The sequence below is a fragment of the Neofelis nebulosa genome, chromosome 2, assembly GCF_028018385.1.
Source record: "Neofelis nebulosa isolate mNeoNeb1 chromosome 2, mNeoNeb1.pri, whole genome shotgun sequence".
Classification (NCBI taxonomy): domain Eukaryota; kingdom Metazoa; phylum Chordata; class Mammalia; order Carnivora; family Felidae; genus Neofelis; species Neofelis nebulosa.
In genome coordinates, this window is record NC_080783.1 from 74,267,996 (window position 1) to 74,283,128 (window position 15,133).

Below are 15,133 nucleotides of genomic sequence, written 5' to 3' on the forward strand. Positions count from 1 at the left end.
AAAATGTAAATGTTCTTCTCTAAAATCAAAATAATCCCTCTCAATTCAGAATGGAAATCTGAAGAACAAGGGAAAAATAATCAAAAGAACAGTCAGAAGAAGAATGTCAGTAACAATAGTAAATTCAAGCATTACACCAGGCTAGACTCTGGACCATCTCATTCAACCCTCACAACAAGCCTCTGAAATGGGTGTTATTATTTCCCCAATTTTCAGATGAGGAGATTGAAGTCCAGAGAGTTTAAATGAAGTGCCTACAATGAGTAATCCAAGACTGGGATTCAGACCTTGGTCTGCCCAGCTACAAAGCCATGGGGACTCTTTCTATGTCAGCACTGTTTTTAAATGTTAGAGTCCTTTATTTTTTTTAATGTTTATTTATTTACTGAGATAGATAGAGAGGGAGGGAGGGAGGGAGAGGACAAGTGGTGGAGAGGGAGAGAAGGAGAGAGAGAGAGAGAGAGAGAGAGAGAATCCTAAGCAGGCTCTGTGCTGACAGCACAGAGCTTGACGTGGGGCTCACTCTCAACCATCACGAGATCACGACCTAACCTGAAATCAAGAGTCAGATGCTTAACTGACTAAGCCACCCAGGCGCCCCTGTTAGAGTCCTTTAAAGAAGACAAGAGTTCAAGGAGAATGGAAGAGAAGGAAGGAACATCAACATCAACAAAAGAAGGAAGTGTGATGTGGGTCTTAAAAATGAGGTAGGATTGGGATGTGAGGAGCATCTCTCTACAACATCTTGCCTGCTGGTGGTAAGCATTGTTGATTTCACTGATTATGGGAAAGGGGTGCATAGTAAGCCATGGTTGGTGTTATGTGAATGCTGCTGAAGAAATTAGTCCCACTAAAATGATAGCCCAACACTGACACAGATTTTAAAATCATCTCATTGTCAAAATTTAAATTGACCTTTAAAATGGGCTTCAAACACACTTTAATTTCCACTTTAATTCATCTCAGGCTTACCACTTCCCTAAGATTTTACCCCAAAAATTTGGTCCAGTTTAACACCCTGCCCATAACCAGTTCTGTCTGCTCCTGAGTGGTTTCTGAAAAGAGAATTAAAAAGCACTTGGCTGCTCTCAGGTTCTTAACTCCCTATGGTTTGTCCATTATGCACATTTGAGGCATTGGTGATTAAAGCCCTGTGTTTGTTTCTCAGCACCAGATGAAAATGTCCCAACTGGGAGGGCATGTGGCTGGTTCACTCTGCAGAGCATGCAACTCTTGATCTCAGGGTCAGGAGTTCAAGCCCCATGTTGGGTGTAGAGTTTAGTTAAAAAAAAAAAAAAGAAAAGAAAAGAAAATGCCCCACTTGAATGTGAAGTACATTGGGAAATCAGACTCTCCATTGGAAAGAAGCTCTTTAATTTGAGAGATCTCACTCTGAAATGAGAGAGGGTGCTATTTTCCTTAGAACTCAAGGAAGTGCAGTCCTAACCTCTAACAAAAAAAGGTTATTGCTGCTGCTGCCCAAGAAAGCTCAGATGGGAAAATAATGCTAATGCATCATGGAGGTGATGAATTCCAGGCCCAGAATGTCATGAAATTTCAAAGCGGACTGATTTTACTTTGGGTTTAGCAGAGTGACAGAGAATGGCATGGTCTATGGGCACTTCTAACCTACTAAGTGAAATACATTGAGTTAAACGTGAACTTTTTTCTAAAAGTGTAGAAAAGCTTGGGTCATCGTCACATTTATATTAATGCCTTCCTTAGGAATGTCATGACTTTCCTAAAGTGATTATTTTGAACACTTCACCTTGGCTTTGCATTTCATTTTCTATTGTGATGATTGTAGGTATTTCTCTCAGTATTTTATACTGGTCAATATTCTTTAAATTTTTAATTATGAAACAGTTCAGGTGATATCATGATCTGAACCAAAATCAAGTGTCAAATGCTTAACCTACTGAGACACCCAGGCACCCCATTCCTTGTGTCTTTTAAATTTTCTCTTTATATTCTCAAGTTTTCTAAAGTATGTTTAGATGTCACTTAAAAAAAAAAAGTTCTTCTCAGGACTCACTGTGTTTCCAAATTATGAGAAAGCAAATCCTCATGATTTCTTCCTTGAATACCCGGTCTTCTCTGGCACTCCTATTAGCTATGTGTTGGGCCATCTCAGTCTGTCCTCCAAATGTCTTCACTTGTTCATATATTCTGTCTCTTTGCTTCGCTGCTGCAAATGGAGAAATTTTCTCTGGTCTTTCTTCCTCACTTGTTCTCTCGGTAGGTGTGTTTAAACTAGCTTTGTCACTCAATTGCCATCTATTGCAGCAATGCCCTCGATTCCTCATGCATCCTGTACCATACCCTCTCCCATACGACTGTGCAGTACAACGCCCTCTCACCACAGATGGAGTGACCTGTCCTGCCCCGTGCTGGGTTCAGCCATGCCACTCTTTTGATCCAGAAAATAAGGCAGTGTGTCAGCTATTCCTGCTCTTGAACCTCTATCATTGTCCTAAGAACATGCCCAGGCTAGTCTGCTGGAGGGTGAGAAGCATGTAAATCAGAGCCCAGTCACCCCAGGAACCCCAGCTGAGGCCAGCCTGGATCAGCCAACAGCCAGCTGATGCCTCAAATGTGAGCAAACCCAGCTGAGGACAGCAGGGCCACCTAGCCAGCCCCAGCTGACCCCAGGCACGTGAGCAATAAATGCTTGTTGTACGTCGCTCAAGTCCGAGGCCATAGGGTGATTGTGGCAACAGAAACAGATAACTACTATCCCCTGGGATCTCTCTTTCAAATAATGTTTTTTTCATTTGTAGATATTCCAAATGTCATTTTTGTCAAATTGCCTATCCTTTTAAAATTATGTCCTGTTTCCATACATTTCTATTCCACATTTTGTCTACTTGATCATTTTAAACAGAACTATTTTATAGCTTCTTTTAGACTTTAATTCTAAGTTCTCAGGGGTGCTAATCTTCCCATTTGTTGTGTCTGTTGATGTCTCTCATAAGGGATTTTTTCCTGGTTTTATTTATAATTTTTCTTTTTGAATCCATTTCCTATGAGTGTCCAATATATATACTGGTTTATGAAAGCGTTCCTAAGCAGTGGTTTTGTATTTGCACTTGCCAGGAACGCCCAGGGTAGGTATCCCCAGTCTAGGACCAGGTTTATATCAATTTCCTATCTGAGGATCTCAGCACCATGTAGCTAGCATAAATTGTCATTTTACGATGACACATCATACTTTGTCTCAGTTACTCACTAGAAACTGTGCTTCTATCCACATTTGCTGACAAAAAATTCATTTGCATTTCAAGAGTGGTCATTAGAATATTCTCTTTTACTGAAGGTACAGAATTTCCAAGGTCCCAGCTGAATACGGGGGTTTCAGGTCCAAAGCCCACCTCTGGCAGGTCAAGACCATGTATGTGCATCCTGCAAAACCCCTCTACATTGGCATAAGGGTCTCTTCCAAGATTGATCCTCACTGCGCCATGATCGCATCAGCTCATGACCTGATGATCTTCATTTCTGAAACCTAGGGTTTGCTCTTTCATTTTTCAAAGTTCACCCATTAACATTTACACAATACTCCTCTTGTTTACTTTAAGATGCATGGCCATGTGGCTCAGTTTTCCATGTTGCTTACACATGCTTTGTTTCATAAGCAAAGCTGCTACTGTAAAAATTAGAGATTTTTAAAACTGACTTGGTCCTTAGGCAAAAGGAAAATGTGGCAGAAAAAAAACAGTACAGAGAAATTAGTTCATTCAGGGCCACAAGTTTTTCTTAAAATAGGCTTGATTTTTGTTAAGCACTAAAAATAGTCTCTATCTCTGTTAAACACTAAAGAATTGACATAAGCAGTTTTTGGACTTATGTTCTTTTTTCCCCACAATGTCAGCATTTCATACAATTCTATATTCTATGATTTACTTGATGAGAATGTATCTATTCCTTTATTTTCCTGGTAACGCTTGATTCTTATGTCTGTAACTCATTTGAAGTGTAACAACACTGCAAATCAACATTTAGAATAATAGGACACAGGCACAGCTCACTATTAATACTAAATGTTACTTGAAAAATTTAAAATACTTGCCTTTAAATGAATACTTTTAAAATGCTACAACATGTGGCTTCCTAACAACCCCTGTTACTGGACATTTTCCCTCTCGTCAGAGCCTGGCTCTTTCTCCATTCTTAGGGTAAGGGAAGGGGGCAGGCCAGCAGGACTAGAGAGATGTCCCGTCCCGATTGGAATCCCCTACTTCTTTGCCTTAATCCTTTCATTCACACACTAATTGGGACATAGTCTGGGAAACAAAATGCAGAGACTGGGATTTTGGTAAAAGTGTCACAATTCTTTTCCAAAGCGTTTGCAATGGAAAAAAAAAGTGTTTGCAATGTTTAGCAAGTTTTGACTTGAGTTGAGCTAGCTAGGAAAGAGAACTATGACTTTAATAAGCTTGAAGAGAGGAGAACATCAAGATTTATAAAAATAGACCAACAACATTCCAATGATGCATTGTCCCTGAGTATAATCAGTGTGCAGATAAATGGAAAGTCATTGTATTCAGAGAAAAGCCATATTCTTGGCTCTGGAAGTAGAAGGAAGAAGTAAGCACAATTCTATCACAGTATACGAATGCTGTTCTGTTTCATAATGGTAGACTAACAAATGGCACCTACCAAGGCAATATGGTGTACTGGAAAGATAATTCTTTTTATGCCAAATGGATCCGTGTATTGTTGGGCAAGCTCATCATCTTTTCAAACTTTAGTTTGTTTGCTTATTTCCTGTAAAGTGGAAATAATAGTAATTTCCATACAGGAGTGTTGGAAAGATAAAATGAAAAAATACATATTAAATACCTCGTTTATAATAAGCCCATTATAAAGGATGACAATTACTATCTTAATACCATTTTAACATACCCTTTTTAAAAAATTGTGGAAGGGGTGCCTGAATGGCTCAGTTGGTTAAGTGTTAGATTCTTGATTTCGACTCACAGTTATGAGATTGAGTCCTGCATCAGCTTCCCGCTTAAGGTTCTCTCTCTCTCTCTCCCTCTCACTCTGTCCCTCCCCTGCTTGTGCAGTGTGCACTCTCTCTCTATCTCTCTCACAAAAAACAATAAACTGTGGAACGTGCAGATAGAGAAATGTGAAATGATGTGTGGTTCATGGAATCTGAATCTCTTTGTCAAATAAGAATTCTCCAAAAGGGGGATTCCAGGACAGCCATGGGGCTAAGGCCAGGCATGTTTATGTGTCTGTATTGTCCCTAAGCAGAACTCTGCCTTGGAGAATCAGACTTCAAACACAGATGGCAATGACACTGAACAGCCCAGATATCTCTGTACACATAGTGCCTGACAGACAGGAAAGTCATTCCTGTGCTACATTTTTCTGAATGCAGTTAACTTTACACTTACACACCCTGATTCTGTGTGCAGAGCAATGAATCAGGCAGCATATAGCTCACCCCTCTCTCAATGATTGTGACTCATTCTAACTCACTCAACCTTTCTTTGCTAGATGCACACTCATCATTTGAGAGCAGAAATAGTCACAAGTAAAGGAGAAAAATTGGAAAAGCTTTTTAAACCTATTTTTCTTAAAATATACATGGAACTTTGGGTATATATCCAAAGGATATAAAATCAAGACCTGGAAGAGATAGCTGCACTCCCATGTTCATGGCAACATTATTCACAATAGCCAAGATATGGAAACAGCTTAAGTGTCTATCGGCAGATAAATGCATGACAAAAATGTGGTAAGTATATACACTGGAATATTATTGACCCTTAAAAATGAAGTAAATCCTGCCACCTCTGTCAATATGGATGAACTGGAAAGACATTATGCTAAGTGAGCCAACCATGGAAATACAAATATGACAGGGTTTCACTTTATCTGTGGAATCTAAAGTAGTCAGACTCATAGATGCAGAGAAAACAGAATGGTGGTTGCCAGGGGCTGGGGAGAGAGAGAAATGGGGAGATGTTGGTCAAGGGGTACAAAGTCTTCTTTTTTTAAGTTTAATTATTTATTTGAGAGAGACAGAGACAGCACGAGTAGGGAAGTGGCAGAGAGAGGGAGAGAGAATCCCAAGCAGGCTTCACGTTGCCAGTGCTGAGCCTGACACGGGGCCCAAACTCATGAAACTGAGATTATGACCTGAGCCAAAATCAAGAGTCTGATGATTAACCTTGTGAGCCACCCAGGTGCCCAAGGGGTACAAAGTCTTAATTACGGTAGATGAATAAGTTCTGAAGACCAAATGTACAGCAATACCACTATAGTTAACAATACTATATTGTATACTTGAAATTTGCTAAGAAGGATTTTCACCACACACCAAAAAAGAGAGAACAAAAGAAAGAAATGATTTGGTGAGGCAATAAATACATTAATTAGTTTGATTATAGTCATTTTTCACAATATATACGTATGTCAGAACATCAAGTTGTACACCATGAATATATACAAATTTCATTTGTCAATCTTACCTCAATAAAGCTGGGGGATGAGTGGGACAATGAAGCTTTATAACATATACCTGTAGCAAAAAGTGCCCTCTTTCTTGAAGACATGTTTAGTATATCTACTTGTATCTTTGTGTAAAATCATATAACTGTGTCGGTATAAGTAAAATCATGCCCTTTCATAATCTTAAAAAAAAATAAAGTATACATCAAAGAAATGTGCAAGTGGGAAAACTAATTGTGTGAAATGAAACGGATTCAGCATGATTCAAGTGCTTTTTCAGTTTTCTGGTTTCCCTAAATGTGTCTGATGATGACAAGTGCTTCATGTATGTGATCTTGTTTCCTCTTCACAACAAACCTGTAAAGTAGATATTTCCTTTTTACAACAATGTTCATCCATTTGCCTTACTTCTCTAAGTGGTGAATAGCCTATGTGTCTCTGACCCTAAATTCCACACTCTTCCCCCAACCCTTTCTACCTAAGAAGCATATCTTGGATCAGTTTTTTACATTTTAATTTAAGTGTGTAGGGCCATAGGCAAATAGTTGCTTAATTAATATTTTTGGTGAATAATGTCACTGTGGCAGAGAGGAAGGAGTACCAGATTGTGAATCAGGCTACTGGAATTCTGGTCCCAGCTCCATAATTAACTGGCTTTGTGATCATAAGGAAACTGTATAATTTTTCTTGTTCTCAGAGATCTTATCTATTAAAGGAGGTTGGTGTCTTCACTCAAAGAAAAAGACTTAAGCTTTTGTTGTAAGGGATGTTTAATTTCTGGGTAGAGATAGGTAGAGATGTCTAACCTGGAATGGGTAGGGTTGCCCTATCTGAGTGACACCAACATAAATGGGAGAGCTACCAAGACCTCCAGGGTAGTTCAGTTTGGGTCCATTCATGAGACAGAAACCACACAGGAATTTACACAAGGGACAATTTCATATAAATAATGGCTAACTCTAAGAACAGATCAGAGTAACAAGTGGTTAGCTAGTGAGAAATGAAGAGAACTCTAACAAATATAGAAAGAGCAGCTCTAAGGATCAGGTGCTACCCTTAGGGCTGAGATAGAGCACCCAAGAAGGAGCCATTCCACTTCAGGCTCCAGATCTTGTTGGAGGACATGATTGTGGCTCACAGATTGCTGGAGAGGTCACTGTGGTGCCCAACTAGTGGAACCTGCTGGAAGTCCTCCCTCTAGGCTATCATGAAAAGCTGTTTACAGGGAGGTGTCTTGCCAGAAGTATTCTGCTACAAATGTGCACAAAGACTTCCAGGGGAAGCTGCTTGGCCAGGATGTACTGTGGAAGCCAGGTACTGGAGAAGTTCTATGCACTACAGTAGACAGATGCTAAAGAAGTCACCCACACTGCAAAAGCTGGCCTCTGGAGAAGCTTCACACCCTCCAGAGACTGGACACTGGAGAAATTGTGCCGAATCCAGTGCCAAATTCAGATGCTTGAGAAATCATTCCCAATGCAAAAAAAAAAAAAAAAAAAAAAGTGGGCGCTGAAGAAGTCACGGCACTGCAGTAGCACTAGAGTAGCTGCATGCAGTGCAGGAGTCAAGTGCATAAAGAGACTCCCATGCTGCAAGAGCCAAATGCTAGAGAAGCTGTGCACCTGCAGAAGCCAGACACTGGAGAAGCTGCCTGCCAAGAGGGAGCCCACCAAGAGAGCTCACTGGAATCAGGAAGCAAACTTCATTCTCCTGAAATCTTTCTCCAGCAACACTCACCAGGTAGCTTGTGCTACCTGACATAAGAAAATTATCTAAAGGGCCCATCTTAGTTTTCAGAGAGCAAGAGAAAGGGGGCACATTTTAACCTGAGATGCAGTAACAACTTGCACAGGTGGACATCAAAAGCAGTTTCGTAAAAGAAAAGATATGGGTTCATGGAACATGATTTCTTGTACCTTAGCAATCGTTTGCTCCAGAGGCAGCCAGCCAGAGGCCTGCTCACCAAACCAGGACAGGAAAGAAATTAAACATTTTGAATGTGAGTGCTTTAAGGAAGGCCTTCTGGCTAACCAAATTCTCAGTAACTCCCAGTGTCTTAGCCAGAGCAGGCAGGCTTCACACAGATACACGCCGGTTCCCTGGGATCGTCTGTGATCCTGGACCATCTATCTGCTTCATCTTACAGATGACAAAACCAAGGCTCAGAGAAATGAAACAGCCTGCTTAAACTAGCTACTCTGTCCCCTGATCCCATCTCTGTCATATTCAAACAGATGGCAGAGTGGAAGTAATAAATAAACCTATCTTAAATGTTGATTTGTCTGAAACATTTGCATTAAATTTGGGCTGTATGAATTGCATAGACATTGCTCATTTGCATAGAATCAGGAGATTGTTGAAAGAAATGTGTTCAGGTAATCCTTGATAGCAAGAAAATACCCAGGAGCTTATCAAGACTTGTTTTTCATTGGGTGAACTACCCTGATAGTAAGTGTGCCCTCATGCATAATCTCATTCACAATCTCTGGCAACCAGATCAGCACTTTGCAATCTATAATTACTACTATAAAAACAATTTCATTGATTCCCCCTTTATCCCTTCTCCTGTGTTTTCAAAGCTATCACTCTCCATCTGATGAGGTTATGCACCTTCTTATCACTTTACCAAAATGGGAAATCTATGCTATTTTCATTAAGTAACTAAGTGTTAGGCGATTTCCAAATCTTAAATAATTTCACACTCTTGGCAAGGTGAGAAAGAAAACGGTATTACAAAGTTTTTCCAGGACTGCTGATAATGATCATAGTAGCAATGCCTTATTAATGCAGAATACTTCATGGCTGATGATATGCTTTGCTATGTGTTAATTCATTTAAAATAAACCTTCCAAAACTTTATTTGCCAATACCCTTTTGTTTTCTAAGAAAGAAGCCTAATTTAATTTCAGTTGCAGCTTAAAAATGCTAGGTGAAACATAATTCAGAAAACCTTCTAGTTAATTCCAAATAAAAATTTAAGCAATATCCACAACTTAATTGTTTTATTATAAAATAAAAGACACCTCCAGAAGTCATAGTTATTGAAATTTTAAGCAAATACACAAATTTCCGAAATTAATCTGAGTTGCAGTATTTATGATCAAATAAAGAATGGGGGGAAAATTAGAATGTAGGAAACAGGGCATGTGGGTTTATACATCTTCTCTTCCAGCAATGGGTCATCATTTAACTTGTTAAAGCTTTGTTTTTTTTTTTTAATCCATGATGTGAGTGGGATTCCACATTCTTTTATAATTTTCGTTCTGCTGTAAGGAAAGAGGTCTATAGCCTTTATCTCCTCTGGCCTTTTCTATCTTCACCCCCAGTAGGGAAGGAGCTTTGTTCATTTTAAAACATCGAAGTATGAGGTATAATCCCATTTTTTATTCATTCGAAAATAGGCAAGGCACAAAATAGACACACAGATCAATGAGACAGAATAAAGAACCTAGAAATAAACCCATGATTATATGGTCAGTTAATCTTTGACAAGGAAGAAAGAGTATGCAGTGGGAAGAAAACAGTCTCTGCAATAAATGGTGTTGGGAAAACTGAATAGCTACATGTAAAAGAATGAAACTGGACCACCTTCTTACACTGTACACAAAAATAAATTCAAAATGGATTAAAAGACATAATGTGAGATGTGAAACCATAAAAATTCTAGAAGAGAGCACAGGCAGTAATTTCTCTGACATTGACTGTAGCAACATTTTTCTACTTATGTCTCCTGAGGTAAGAGGAACAAAAGCAAAAATAAACTATTGGGGCTAAACAAAAAAAGCATCTTCACAGTAAAGGAAACAACTAACAAAACTAAAAGAGAACCTACTGAATGGGAGAAGATATTTGCAAATGATATATCTGATAAAGGGTTAGTATCCAAAATACATAAAGAACTTATATAACTCAACACTAAAAATATAAATAATCTAATTTAAAAATGGGCAGAAGATTTGGACAGACATTCCTCCAAAGAAGACATACAGATGGACAACAGACACATGAAAATATACTCAACATACTCAGCATCAGGGAAATGCAAATCAAAACCACAATGAGAGATGTCCTCTCACCTGTCAGAATGACGAAAATAAAAAGAAAACACAAGTGTTGCAATAATGTAAAAAAAAAAAAAAAAAAAAAAAAGAACTCTTGAGCACTGTTCATGAGAATGTAAACTGGTGCACCCACTGTGGAAAATAATATGGAGGTTTCTCAAAAAGTGAAAAATAGAACTCCCCTATGACTCAGTAATCACACTACTGGGTGAAAATTACAAAAACATTAATACAAAAACACTAATTCAAAGAGATACATGTACCCGTATGTTTTTAGTAGTATTATTTACAATAGGCAAATTATGGAAGCAGCCCAGTGTCCATCAATAGATGAGTGGGTAAAGAAGATGTGGTATAGGGGCACCTGGGTGGCTCAGTCAGTTGAGTATCTGCCTCTTGATTTCAGCTCAGGTCACGATCCCAGGGTCATGGGATTGAGCCCCGTGTCAGGCTCTGTGCTGAGCAGGCTCTGTGCTGAGCCAGCCTAACATTCTATCTCACTTTCCTTCTGCCCCTCTCCCCCACTCACGCTCTCTCTTAAAAAAAAAAAATGTGGTGTATCTATATACAATAGAATATTATTCAGCCATAAAAAAGAAAACCACTAGACACTAGGGTTATTTAAAATAAAATTTCAAGTTACCAAAATTAAATCAAATTTAAATATGGTTCCTTGGTTGTACTAGCCACATTTCAAGTGCTCAATACCTGTGTGTAGGTGTTGGCCACTGCACTGAAAAGCACAGATAAAAAACATATCCAACATTGCAGAAAGTTCTATTGAACAGCATTGTCTAGACTAGTAATCAGCAAACTTTTTCTCTAAAGAGCCAGGCAGTAATATTTTTGACATTGTGAATCACACAGTCTTCTTCACAGCTACTCAAAAGTGGTATGAAAGCAGCCACAGTCCATGTGTGAATGAATGACCATGGTCATGTTTCAGTAAAACTTTATTTACAAAAACAGGCTTTGGACAGAGGGCCATAGTATGCCCATCTTTGGTCTGGAGGATCCAAAGCTCCCAGGTGCTTTAGGGAAGGGACAGGGGCCACAGAAAGAATTTACAGACTAGTGGAGCCCTGGAATAGGACCAAATTACCTGATCTTGCACCCAAAGGTGATGCAGGTCCAGGCGCAACTCAGTAGACACCAGTGAAGGACCAGACTTAGCATCACAGAACAGCACACAAACTTGCACACACAGAGTCAAGTGTTCTCCATTTTGAGAAGAAGCAGCAGGAATGGGAAGAAACCCGAAAGACCAAACCCAAATAAGACAAATGATCTAAAAGAGACTAACTGGGGGAGACAGTGATACTGTTTGAAGGGAAACATAGGTGTCACCACCCACCGTCTCAAACCCACCACTCCCTGTATCCCCATCTCTCACACTGAAGGGGTTGGAGGGGGCTCAGGAGGAAGTTTAGACCCATTATAGAAAACAAGCCATGATTTATTTGCATCTCTGAGGTACAGTGCAAATAAAAGTTTAACACCACAGACGAAGAGCAGGAAAGGAAATCTTTGCACTCCCTAGGAGCTCCGGTTTGAACTCATTCATCTTTACAGCCTCACCAGGGCCTCCCTGTGACTGATGCTGTACACCAAGGCCTTGTGTGGAGAGGACACTGGTCTCAGAGGGAGAGAACTTGACTCCAGCTATGTGGCTTCTGCTAAAGCTTTTAACCACTCTAGGCCTCAGTGACCTCATCTGCCACATGAGAAGGTAAATCAATGACTCCTAAGTTCTTATCCAGCTCAGGAAACAATTTTGTGATTCATCTAAAAGTCATCTGGGGTTTTAGACTGTGACTATAATTAATGTAGTGAACGAGATCACATGTCAATGAATAAAGTTTTAGCTTTATTAGGAAGTTTCTACCAGGTCACTGAAAGGTTCTGACATTTTGTACTTGGATAGTTATAAGATCATCTTAGCACTCAAATTGTATTAGTCTGCTTGAGCTGCTGTAACAAAATGCCATAGACCAGGTGGCTTAAACAGACATTTATTTTCTTACTGTTCTAGAGGCTGGAAGTCTGAGATCAGGGTGCCAGCATACCTGGTTCCAGGTGAGGGCCCTCCTTCTGGTTGCAGATGGCACCTGCTTACCATGTCCTCACATGGCAGAAAGAGAGAGTGCACTCTCTGGTGTCTATTCTTATAAGGGCACTTAATATCACGAGGACTTCACTCTCATGACCTCACCTAAACCTAATTACACCCAAAGTCCCCATGTCCAAATACCATCACATTGGTGGTTAATGCTTTGATATGTGAGTTGGGGAACAGGGGTTTACAGTTCAGTCCATAGCACAAACCTTGAAAGGACATTCTGCTTAGATGCTGAGTTCCTGGAATTTTGGTCTCTGGTCACGGACAAAACAAAAGGAAATGCTCTTCTCATTACTAGGAGACTTTTGAGAAAGAAGTATCACATTGAGTCCTACCTTCTCTGAGATTCAAAGCAGAGGTGGAATGACAGAGACGGGGGATGACTACTTTGATGATCAACTATCATGATAGCTAACATTTACTGGGCAGCTTACCGTGCACCAGGCACTCTTCAAAGTGTATTGTATGAATCATCTCATTTCACCCTACGATTTTATTTGACCTATGTAGGTTGAAGAGGCTGCAGTAACTTGCATAAAGTCACATAGCTAATATGAAACTGAGTCGGAATGTGATTCATTAGCAGGCTAATTCCAAAGCCTGCTCTCCTAGTCTCTACAGCCTTAGGTTGGACACAAGCAATGGGGAAATTACTATACCTACACACAAACACACACCGCAAGATATGCTTGACCAAAATCACATGTATTAATGACATATACTAATTAATGTATTAGTGCATATGAACTATTTACACTTTATAATCGACTTATTTAACCAACCAAAGTGCTTTTTCTTAACATCTGGCTGAGGTCAGAATTTCAGGAATGGGAACTTTGATGAGTGGTGACAAGCAAGAAGCTATTTTGGTATGGAGCATTTGAAGGATGAGAAGCCTGGATAGAAGGCTGAATTTAGGAGCCATGAACAGCTAGGTATCAGACAAAGACATACATGTCTGAGGGGAAGAAAAAGGTTGGAGGCGAAAGAGGAAGCCATATTAGGAAGATGGGTACAGAAAGCGGAGTGTGCTTTCTCCGGAACTCTGTGTCAGACACTGTACCGAAGACGTTACAAAAATATTATCTCATTTCTCCCCCAAATTATCTTACTTTTACATCTCAATTTCTCATTTTTATTTTTAATTTTTCTTTATTTTTTGATTTTATAAAGTTTTTTATCTTAATTCCAATATAGTTAACATACAGTGCTATATCAGTTTCAAGCATGCAAATAGTGATTCAACAATTTTATATATTGCTCAGTGTTTGTCATGAGAAGTACACTGCTTAATCCCCATCACCTATTTCACCCACTCCCCACCCACTTTCCCTTCTGTTAACCATCAGTTTGTTCTCTATAGTTAAGAGTCTTTTTTTTTTTTCTGGTTTCTCTCTTTTTTTTCTTTGTTCATTTATTTCTGCCCACAATTATCTTTTGAAGCAGACTTTGTTACTCCCATTTTGCAGCTATTGAATCTTGGGGATATTAAAAAGCTACCTAAAGTTATATATCAAGTAAATAGCCTACATTTGAACAACAACAACAACAACAACAACAACAACAACAACAACAAAACTGTACTGTGTATACAGCCTCCCTAGACAAGGTTTATATACATTTACCTTTTTGCCTAACATAGCCAAAGTCAGTTGCTAAAACCTATCTTTGTGCCAGCCAGGTGCTCAAGGTTGGTCATGCCTTGCTGCCAAGATATGATATATGGCTTATGTTAAAACATGACCTCACGTGGGAAAACACTCAAGAGAAGCTCAAAGAGTTTAATGGTCTAGTTCAATTAAAAATTGATGAATAGCCAGTTATCCTAGCCATCAATCAAATAGCCTCATAATTGAAATACTGATAGGCATTTGTGTCCAATATGAAGCCGAATGAGAGCACCAGCTTGGTTACTTGATGGTCAAGTTCACTAAATGGCTAGAGCTGGGCAACAAATTTTGTAAGTGCAGAGTTTCCCTACCATGTGTTTTTCCATCTTGGCTGGCATTTTGGAGGGGATCTATGATCTTACAACCAGCTAGATAGTTGTTTTTTTGTTTACTGAAGATCTCCTCAATGACTGATAATTAACAGTTTACCTAATAACAGGGTCATTTGCTTTGATAGTCCTCGGCTGACTTTGGGACCTTCTGTACTTGTCCTCTTCATTTACATCCCTCTACTCATCTCTTTTCCATAACCTTTCTGACCTCTAATCAGTGAATCTTTGCTTGGCCTGAGCAACTTCCTTTCTCTCTTTTTCATGGGTATTGTGCTCACAAATCTCTTCTTCCTATCAGCTTCCTGAGTGAAGTGGGGTGAGGTGAGTGTGATGTGGGAAGGTGCTGGTAAGGGAAATTGAGGGCCAGACCCCACACAACCCTGAAACCAGACCAAAGATTTTGTCTTTCCCTAATGACAATGGGAAACTATAAAAGATATTAAAAGTTTGTGGGGGAGGAATGAGTAACATCATCATCAAATATGT

The 15,133-nt window shown here is 39.5% G+C and overlaps 1 long non-coding RNA gene across 2 annotated transcripts in view; it reads left to right on the forward strand.

Moving 5' to 3' along the window:
• The first annotated feature begins 452 nt into the window (after positions 1–452).
• Positions 453–15,133, forward strand: part of LOC131503657 (uncharacterized) — a 46,621-nt gene continuing 31,940 nt past the window's right edge. For both annotated transcript variants that reach the window (XR_009257512.1, XR_009257510.1), the window contains exon 1: positions 453–758. This is a non-coding gene — a long non-coding RNA (uncharacterized LOC131503657). The remainder of the gene's footprint in view (positions 759–15,133) is intronic.